The 10301-nt window shown below is 34.5% G+C and overlaps 1 protein-coding gene and 1 pseudogene across 1 annotated transcript in view; both read left to right on the top strand.

The window, feature by feature from the left end:
* Il1rapl1 (interleukin 1 receptor accessory protein like 1) overlaps positions 1 to 10301 on the top strand; it is a 1152451-nt gene that overhangs the window by 204433 nt on the left and 937717 nt on the right. The gene's annotated exons all lie outside the window — the stretch shown is intronic.
* LOC116090771 lies at positions 4887 to 6582 on the top strand (annotated as a pseudogene).

Genomic DNA, 10301 nt, shown 5'->3' with positions numbered 1-10301 from the left:
AAAAAAAAAAAAAAAAAACCAAGAAGAGTATAAGGATGTTGTTTTATTTTACTTTTTTATTGTTTTACTGATGGAATCAGTAAACATATGAATAAGTTTTCAAACAGTGAATGGAAGAAGTATAAAGAAAGATGCAAAATATTTTGGAACCACAATCTAAGTAAATTAACACAAAACAATTTGTGCAATATATTTCGCCAGGAGGTTGCTTAAGTTACTGTAGGTCCCTAGAGTTACTGTAGGTCCCTTGAGTTACTGTCCAAGCTGATTTACCACATGACTTAAATGTGAATCATAAAAGAAACGGACTGGTGACAGAGAGGAACACAGATCTTAATTTCTCATAGAAAGTCACTCTCTTTAACTGAATTGCAAAAGATTTTGTGGAGGGAGTCTATTTAACTGAGATTTTAATTTTCCTCTGAATCTAGAATGAAATTATATCTAATATCTGAATAGTCTCATTTTTTAACTTACTTCAATTAAGAACCGGGGTCAATACTTCAAAATGTCTCATCCTTTTCCATGTTTGACAGTGACCTTTTGTAAAAGGTTAAAGTCACATACCAATATTTTTTGTAGAGTTTGCTGATAAAAGCTGGGCATTTAATGTTATCATATCTGACAGAGATATGTCAGAATTTGGTGACCTTTTCATTGCTATTAATTCTGCAGCTTATTCATACTATTTCTTATTTTGGAAAAGAATTACTTTAAATAATAAGCATAAATGTTCCACACATTTTCTTCTAAGAGCTATACATAAGGATACTTCAAACACATTAGTATTAGTTGTATAAGCACAGTCATTCTTTCATGCATTACTGCCATAGAAAGATAAAATTTACCTTTTTGTACTTGGTGCTTTGATCTTTTTTCTTCCTTGAAGCCCCTTCTTTTCTACATGTACAATTTGTAGTCTGTTTATTCATTTCATTCCTCACTTGTGCCTACACGCAGGAACTAGTTAGTATATAGTTTGGTAGTATTTGTTTGTTGTTTTTCTCTTTGCTTCAATAAAAGCCATGATTTCACCAAGAAATATTCAGAAAAAGAATTAAATTAATTGTCATAAAACCCCAAAATATTAAGCTAAACAGTTAATTTTAATCTAACTACATTCAATATAGAATGAAAATGTGAATATAACACAAGATTATGAAGGTTTGCCATTATTTTTTGACATTTATTTATTTATTTATTTACACTCCAGATTTTATTCCCCTCCCAGTCCACCCTCCTACTGTTCCACATCCCATACTTCCTCCCCACCCCCTGTCTCCATGTGGATGTCCCCACCCCCCTGACCTCTAAACTCCCTGGGGCCTCCAGTCTCTTGAGGGTTATGTACATCTTCTCTGACTGAACACAGACCCCAGCAGGCCTCTCAGAGGTTTGCCATTACTTATTTTGAGTTATGAGAGTACCAGATCATGGGGAATTTAGGTAGAAATAGTGTTTCAATTAGCAAAAAAATAAATAAATAAAAAATACATCAACAGCATACATAATTTTTTCTCAACAAGGAAAGAAAACTCTACCCCATTTAATAAATCATTTGCTTATTGATGAAAAATTTAATTCAACCGTCTTTCTTAAGATATATAAGAAGGCACAATGGTTTGACTTTTTTTTTAGTATAGAATAGAGTTTATTTAGGGAGTGGGGAGGGGAATTAAGAAGGTAGTAGAGGCAGAGAAAGGCAGAGGGAAGGGGAGAGTAGATAAGTGGAGGCCAGCCATGACCATCTGGCGGGGTTGGGGGGGGGGAGGAATAGGGAGCAAGAGGGCAAGAGGCAAAGGAGAGGCAGGAGCAAGAGGGTAAGAGAGAGCAGTTTAATTCTTTATTAGCAAACTTTTGACTTTAAAGAAATAATAAGCTCCTATTGATTTTAATGTATAACATTGTCATTTTTTGATATATAAGCAAGATATTATCCCCGGTAAACTGCCCATTGCAGCTCATACTGGTTAGCATAATCAATTTATTAGTTTTACTTTTTTGTAAGGGATACCCACAAAAGGGTGTTACTAAAAATTACTGCAGATAGAAGCTTTCCACTTTATCTCAAAAGATGGACAGTTGACACCACAAAAAAAAACAAAAAAACAAAACAAAACAAAAAAACAACCAAACAACAACAACAACAAAAACCTGCAGCTTCTTTAATCATTTGTAAAAACATATAATATCCTTGTCTATATCCCAGGGTAAAGACTATCATTAATCTGCAAGTGACAAAGTAAGTAACCATGTCAATGATAAGATGTCTGAATGTTAATGCAAACACACACACACACACACACACACACACACACACATTTATGTCCCAGTGTAGGGGAATGCCAGGGCCAGGAAGCAGGAGAGAGTGGGTTGGTGAGCAGAGGGTTGGGGGAGGGAACAGGTTTTTTTTGTTGTTGTTTTTTTGTTTTTTTTTTTAAGGGGAAACCGGGAAAGGAGATATCATTTGAAATGTAAATAAAGAAAATATCTAATATAAAAGCTTTCTTTAGATATCCCAGTCATTTTAATTTTGGATGCTGTCTCTTATGTTTTATGCAAAAGATGATAACTTACAGTGGATATGAAATGCAATTGCATTTATAGCACATATCATATAGGTGAGTCTGTGGATTTCCTATTGTAAAACAGGTGAATGTTTTAATTAGAGCCAGTAAGAACAATACTTTTTCTCTGCAAAGTTCTAATTAGGTTTCAAAACATGACATCAGTTTTGCTCCTTGTTTAGCAAATCAGAAAACTAGCAACTTTGAGAATTTAGCACGAAAATAATTAAATCCTAGGATTCCCAAAGTCTGATTATCCAAAGACTTTTAAAGAGCTAATTCATGAATTTATCTATGTCAGATATTATTAGTTATTTCATGTTGTTGGTCAAGAGCATCTAAATTATGTATTGTCAGGCAGATACATGTCATTAGTTTCTCATGAAAATTTAGAAAGAAAATAAAGGAAGAAATTAGATTTGAACACTATTATGTTGTTCTGTGAAATTTAGGCTTTATGTCATGAGTTATATTCTCTATAAGAGCAATTTTGTTGAGGTAAATCTTAAGGTTGTACTTTGAAAAATATCAGTTGTTTTCAGCTAAATTATCAGATTACCTCAATCATAATGAGTTATCTGCTTCCTAGAAATATATTTGTATTTTAGAAACCAGGTGAGAAAACAGTTAAAATAAATATCTCATTTAAAAGTGTACATTTCTTAGCATTGAAATTGAAATTTTATTCACTCACTCTTGTCACTCTCTGTCCACCATTACTTTTTTGGCTTTAAGTTTGTCTTCCTCATTCTTTTTTCCTCCCTTTCTACCCCTTTCCTTTTGTTTTTGTATGAAATGTGCACTTACACTCTATATACATAGTATGTTGGTGTGTATAAAGCATTATTTGAATGTTGGCTTAAGAATAGAATGTTCCACTTTTCTTCATTTTCTCCTTCTACTATGCATTTATCCCCTCCACTTCATTCCATTCTGTTTATTATGACATAATATTCATAGTATACAATTTACCCATTTAAGGTATACAATGAAAAACTTTTAGTATGTCCTTATGTTTTTGCAATCAACTTAAAACTAATTTTAGACTATTCTTATTGCATTTAAATCAATACTACACCATTAGATCTCTTCTGTCCTAATACCTTTTCCACTTGCATTGCTTTTCCAGGAGGAATCATTAATCCACTTATCTGGTTTTTGTCCCTATAGATCTGCCTTTTATGGACATTCCATATAAATATAGCTATATAAATGTGCCCAATTATTTTTTGCAAGATTCTCCCATTTAAAACAACACCTTTAAAGTTTTATACCTGCAGCTGTGTGTTTTGATAGGCCTATGTTTTTTTTTTCTTTTCATGCTGAAGCAATGTGCTGAACTTATGCTACCAATTCCATTTATCAGTTGATATTTATTGGGAAGTTTCCCCTTGATGGTTATCATAATTACCACAATTATTAACATTCATGTATACAAGCTTCCATTTTTCTTGTTTGTATACACAGGTTTGCAATATTTGTTTCAAAACTGTTAAAAATGTCTTACTTGGAGAACTGAATAATCCCCTACTCAGGCCATAAATATCATTACTACACTGTTTGACTCTGTGATCATTTTAAATCCTAAATATTATGTATGGTTTTCAGTATCACTTTGTTGTTTGGTAGTAAATGAAAAACCTTTAATGTGGTATTCATTTGATTATTAAGAAGTTGTTAGGATGCCATCTGAGGATGAATCAAAAAATATACCTGATCAGGGGTTAAAGAGATAGCTCAGTCAATAAGTCGCTATGAAGTACACCTGATGAACTCAATTGCAATTCCTAGAATGCACATAAAATGTGAGATAGGTCAAGTCCTTGTAATCCTAAATATGATGTGATGGAAGACAGAGTCAAGTGAATCCCCAAAGCTTATTGGCTGGTCAGCCTAAGTGATTTTTTTGTCATTTCAGTGTTGTAGTTTCTTGCCAATAAAAGACCGTATCTCAAAGTAGTGGAAGCCAGATGAGATGAACACCAGATGCTGTCCTCTGATGTCCATGTTAAACATACTCAAGAACATGCACATATGCATGAACACACACACAGGCACACACACACACCTCGCTTTGGTGTTGTCCATGTTTGTTGATAAATAAAACTTTAAATTATAACTTAATTGCTTTAATGTTTATGAGTTTTTAATTCCTTATCTTCATTAAGCCATGATTTTCTAATTTGTTTCCTAACATTTCTATGATTTTTAGACTCTACTTAAAATATTACCTCTTAAGTGAAATTTACTCAGATACAACCCATTCTTCATCACCATACCTTTTACAATCAGAACTTGCTTCTTCATCCAACTCTAGCAATGTCTTCAAACACCCATAGTTCAAATTATTGTATGGAGCAAGTAATTATGCCCAGCCAGTAAGCTTCTGGGATTCATTTGTCTCTGTCTTTCATCACATCATCCTTAGGATTAAAAAGGGGGAACTAAACTCACTTTTTATGTGAGGTCTAAGGATTGCAACTGAGTTCATTCATTAAATGTGCATCATAGTGCCATATTGCCTGAGCCATAATAATATAACGTTGCTTTGTTTTTTAACACTAGATTATGAGAATCTACACCAATAACCTTTTAATATAGTATATATTGCCAGTGCAAAAAGCTAATAATTTGTGGATAAATAAAACAAGTGATGTCTTCTCATAGAAACACTGACCAATTATAAACAGCATCAAAAGTCATCACTCTTGAAATTGAACCACAATGGAGTAAGTTATGCCTAAATTTGAATCAAAATTCTGTAGATGGTTTGATAGCTAAAAAGTAAGTGACTATTTCTGTCTGTTTTCAATAATACATGATGCATAAAAATAAAGACAACTGTGGAAAGATGCCCAATTAGTTCACTTTTCACTTTGTATTTGTAAAAAGTTATTCCAAATAATTGTTTTTGTCATGCGAACTGCTACATTGTACCATTGAAAAGGGGAATTTGGGGCCAGGGTTCATGTGGAGGTCAGAGTGAAAGGAGGTGTGAGTGGATGTAACAGAAGGAGTCATGGCTGCCAGTGTTCCAGTCCATTGGAAAGTTTGGCCTGGCATTAGCGTTTGCAGGAGGCGTGGTGAAGTCTGCATTATAGAATGTGGATGCATTAATCAGATGCATGTGGATGCAGGCACAGAGCTACCATCTTTGGCTGATTCCCTGAAGGACAGAAAATTGTGGTAGGTAGGGGAAGGGACTCAGTTTCCCATCCCTTGGGTACAGAAACCAATTATCTTTGACTGCCGCTCTCAATCACGGAATGTACTGGTCATCACTGGTAGCAAAGACCTGCAGAATGTCAACATCACACTGTCCTGCCAGTGGTCATCCGCTTCTTCATATCTACACCAGCATAGGTGAGGACATTGATGAGCTGGTGCTGCTGACTATCACCAGAGAGATCCTCAAGTCGGTGGTGGCTTGCTTCAATGCTGGGGAATTGATTATCTAACGAGAGCTGGCCTCCAAGCAGGTGAGCAATGACCTAACAGAATGAGCAGCAACATTTGGGCTCATCCAGAATGATGTGTCCCTGACACATCTGACCTTTCTGCAAGGAGTTCACAGAGGCAGTAAAAGCCAAACAGGTGGCTCAGCAGGAAGAGGAGAGAACCATATTTGTGGTGGAAAAGGCTGAACACTAGAAGAAGGCAGTCATCATCGCAGCTGAGAGTGACTCCAAAGCAGCTGAGCCGATTGCCAACATGCTGGCCACAGCAGGCGATGGCCTGATTGATCTGTGCAAGCTGGAAGCTGCCTAGGACATTGCATATCAGCTCTCCAGCTCTCTGAACATCACCTACCGGCCAATGAGTTAGTCTATGCTCCTCCAGATTCCCCAGTGAGGCCTCCCTTACTTCATCTTCTCAGGCTAACAACACCACAGCCTCTATTATTGTGAATGACGCCTTCCTTCTCTCCCATGCTAGAAACCACTGTGTAATTGAATGATTGGCTTAAAGTGAAGGTAGTAAAAGTAAAATAACTTCAAAGAAAGAAAGAAAGAGAGAAAGAAAGAAAGAGAGAAAGAAAGAAAGAAAGAAAGAAAGAAAGAAAGAAAGAAAGAAAGAAAGAGAAAGAAAGAAAGAAAGAAAGGAAGGAAGAAAGAAAGAGAAAGACAGGCAGGCAGGCAGACAGGGAGGAAGGAAGGAAGGAAGGAAGGAAGGAACTAAGGAACGAAGGAACAAAGGAACGAAAGAACGAAGGAACGAAGGAAATTACCAATTTCCGTTTTAAAATGAAATGCTAAGATAAAATAAGTAGATGAGACACACATATTCTCACCCAAAGGTTATAAACATTTCAGAGCATATTCTTCCTAGAAAAAAAAATCATTGGAAGCTTTCTGGCTTAAATTTGTATTTTTGTCTTTAAGAGGAGAAAATAAAAGAATAAATAAAGTCATAAAAAGGCTCCACAGTTACATCGGGATTCCTTGTGGTTTTGGCGAAGTAAAAACATATGGTATTATTGCTAGCTCAATTTTAAATTTGATATAAATGAGATCAGCTGATATATAATGCTTCTACTATGTTTTAATAACCAGAAGCCACTAAAGTAAGTTTCTTGTGTAGCAAATTCTTATATGTAGTAATCATCAAGAAGATTTGATTATCAAATATCTTCCACTAAAAGTTTTATAAATGTGATTATTATTGCAGCATTAAACTTCATCAAATATCTTATTTGTATACATGGAGTTACTAACATAGGTATTTGATTTTTAGGTGAGTTATTCTTTTTAAAATCCATTTTAATTCTAAGTATATAAATTTTTAGAATTATGGATAACTGATGTATGATTTATATAAAATTCTGTGAGATGGTGGTAAATGAGAATAGACCAAAATAAATTGTCACTAGTTTGGAAAGAGCTAATTTTCTCATTCTATTGAGCCTTTGAACCATGAACACATAATATATCTCATTTACCTGCTTAGTTTTTAGTTTATTTTCTGAAATTGAGAAATAGTTACATAAATGTTCATTTTTAGTCTTTTAATATATTCTTTCTGTATGAGTTAACTTCTAAAATAGAAGATTAAATTCTTTTATGTTTTGCATGTTGGTGATATTAGTGAATTTGGCAATTTGAGACAAAAAGATCAAATTAAAACTTTCACATTTTGAATTTTACATTTCCGTCTTCAGGGACTGAATATAAATTTCAAGCTTGGTTGCTTAGGAATAAAGAGCTTTAGCAAAGAGTAGTTTCAGCATAATAATAATTATATAGAGGTCTAGAAACAATTCTACTGAAAGAATTAAAAGTATTCAGGAGAAAGGGAAAGTTAGGAGAAGGCCAAAGACAAGGTAAATTGCTAATTCAAAGTACTAATGAGAATCAATCTCAGAGACTGAGTGATGTACTTTCATAAAATATCAATTGTAACATCATGTACTTCCCTTCTTTCCTGGTATTAATTTGTTTGCTATTCAATTCTAACATGATAAATAATGTGTTGTTTTTTAGTTTGGTTTTGTAAGAATAATACTGAGTCCATTTTGAAATGAAGGGTTTAAAGCTAGTAATCTTTTTTAATTTTATGTTTCAAGGACAAAAAGTTCTGATATATTTCCCAACTTCCCACATTTTTGCATTGTTTTTAAAATTTTGTGTATTGTTAGTTCTCTTCACTTAGTGAAGGCAATAATATGTTACTTATTGACATAACATAAAGCATAATGTTAAGCTTGTTTGGGAACCAGAAACAGAACTTCTTAGATACTTATTTTTCAAGTTACTTAATTTTGTTTTAAAACTGTTACTACTCATTTCACATAATAGCTCAGCAAAATTAAGCCAATTATATTTCAAATCAAGTTGTTACACGTTCTTAAAAGCTATCCCCCAAATCCCATGACAATTTGAGATTTTAAGGGATACTTTGTTTCTATTTTATTTTTTATTTGCATTAAAAATGAGTAGACAAGGTTAAAAATCTCCCACAAAGATAGAGAAGTACTGCTATTGTAGATCAGTTAGGATTTTAATAAAGCAACGAACATTTACATGTCCTTATAATTTTCATCATTCAAATTCTAAGCTATACTGATATATAAACAGGCTCTTTTGTAGTGGCATCGAAACAAGGACATGATGCATAGTGCTTACAATATGATAGTTTCCGGATCTAAAACTGTGAATGACTGCTGCTAACTATCTTATTCACTGACAAAAGATAATAACGATAATTTACTAAGAAAATCCTATCGTATTTTTATAAGGATAATCTATGAGTTGATTGTTCATTAGATCAATACAGTTCTCATTTGACACAGTGACTTAACTTCTTCAGCCTATTCCAGGCTAGACTTCTCATTTTATCTTTCCTTGAACTACTTTTCTTCTGTTGTATTAGTTTGACTGGTTGGAAATAACATACATTAATTGCTCCTTATATGTTGAATGAAGGAATATTTTATTTTAGCTATACAGCATTGAAATGTTATGGAAATTCTCAGAAGTGAAGTGTCTTCATCTGTACAACAGAAATAAAAAGGACTGATATGTGCAATATATCAGTCCTCCCTCCTTACACACATGTATGCCTATTTGTCTATATGGTGATCATATCTAAAAATCAGTAAGTAGAAAATTTTAGGCACTTAATAAATTAGGTATTAGGTATTGAGGGAAAGTTGGAGAGGTGTAAATGATGTAATTGATAGTTACTCATGTATGAATTTTAAAAATAATTTGAGAGCAAGAGGTTAAAACAAGATATTAGTTATCTCTTTTTCAATATTGTGTACATTTAGAAATGTATTGCTCATGTCTATGGAGGCTGTGAATTGCATAATTTTGATGGTGATATTTCACAAAACATATAATGTGAATGACATAACTAATAATGTATTGTGGCCTGCAAAACTAAATATAATGACTATCTTAAATTCTTTATGCCAGATATTCTATTTAAAAATGAAGAATTTATATTTCTAAATGGCAGTGATTCTTTAAATTAAATTCTTATTATATATTCCATTTTTTAAAATTACTTTTAATTTTTAGAGTCTAGTCATTATTCCCCTCCTGGTCCAGCCTCTCACAGTTCCTCATCCTATTCCTCCTTCCCGTTCTCCAAGAGGATGTCCCCATCCCTCCATCCTCTGTCAGTCCTCCCCACTCCATGAGGCCTCAAGTCTCTCAAGGGTTAGGAGCACCTGCTCCCACAGAGGCCAGACCAGGCAGTCCTCTGCTGTATATGTGTTGGGGGCATCATTCACCTTCCTCCTCAGCTTCTTCCAGCCTTTCCCTAATTCAACTACAGGTGTCCTTGTCTTCAGTCTCTTGTTTGGGTGTAAGTATCTGCATCTGTCTCAGTCAGTTGCTTGTTGGGCCTTTTGGAGGGCAGCCATGCTAGGCTCCTCTCTGTAATTGCACCACAGCATCAGTAATAGTGTCAGGTCTTGGAGCCTGCCCTTGAGGTGGATCCCAAGTTGGGCCTGTCACTGGACCTCCTTTCCCTCAGTCTCTTCTCCATTTTTGTCCCTGCAGTTCTTTTAGACAGGAAAAATTCTGGGTCAGAGTTTTTGACTGTGGGATGGCAACCCTATCCTTCATTTGATGCCCTGTCTTTCTACTCGAGGTGAACTCTACAAGTACCCTCTCCCCTCTTTTTGGCATTTCATCTAAGGTCTCTTCTTTGAGTCCTCTGATTCTCTCACCTCCCATGTCTCTGGTACATTCTAGCCCTACCAGCCAATCCCAAAGTTGCATATTT

Source organism: Mastomys coucha, chromosome X (genome assembly GCF_008632895.1).
Source record: "Mastomys coucha isolate ucsf_1 chromosome X, UCSF_Mcou_1, whole genome shotgun sequence".
NCBI classification, from domain to species: Eukaryota; Metazoa; Chordata; class Mammalia; order Rodentia; family Muridae; genus Mastomys; species Mastomys coucha.
Note: the sequence above shows the minus strand (reverse complement) of the source record. Positions and strands in the feature narration are given on the sequence as shown.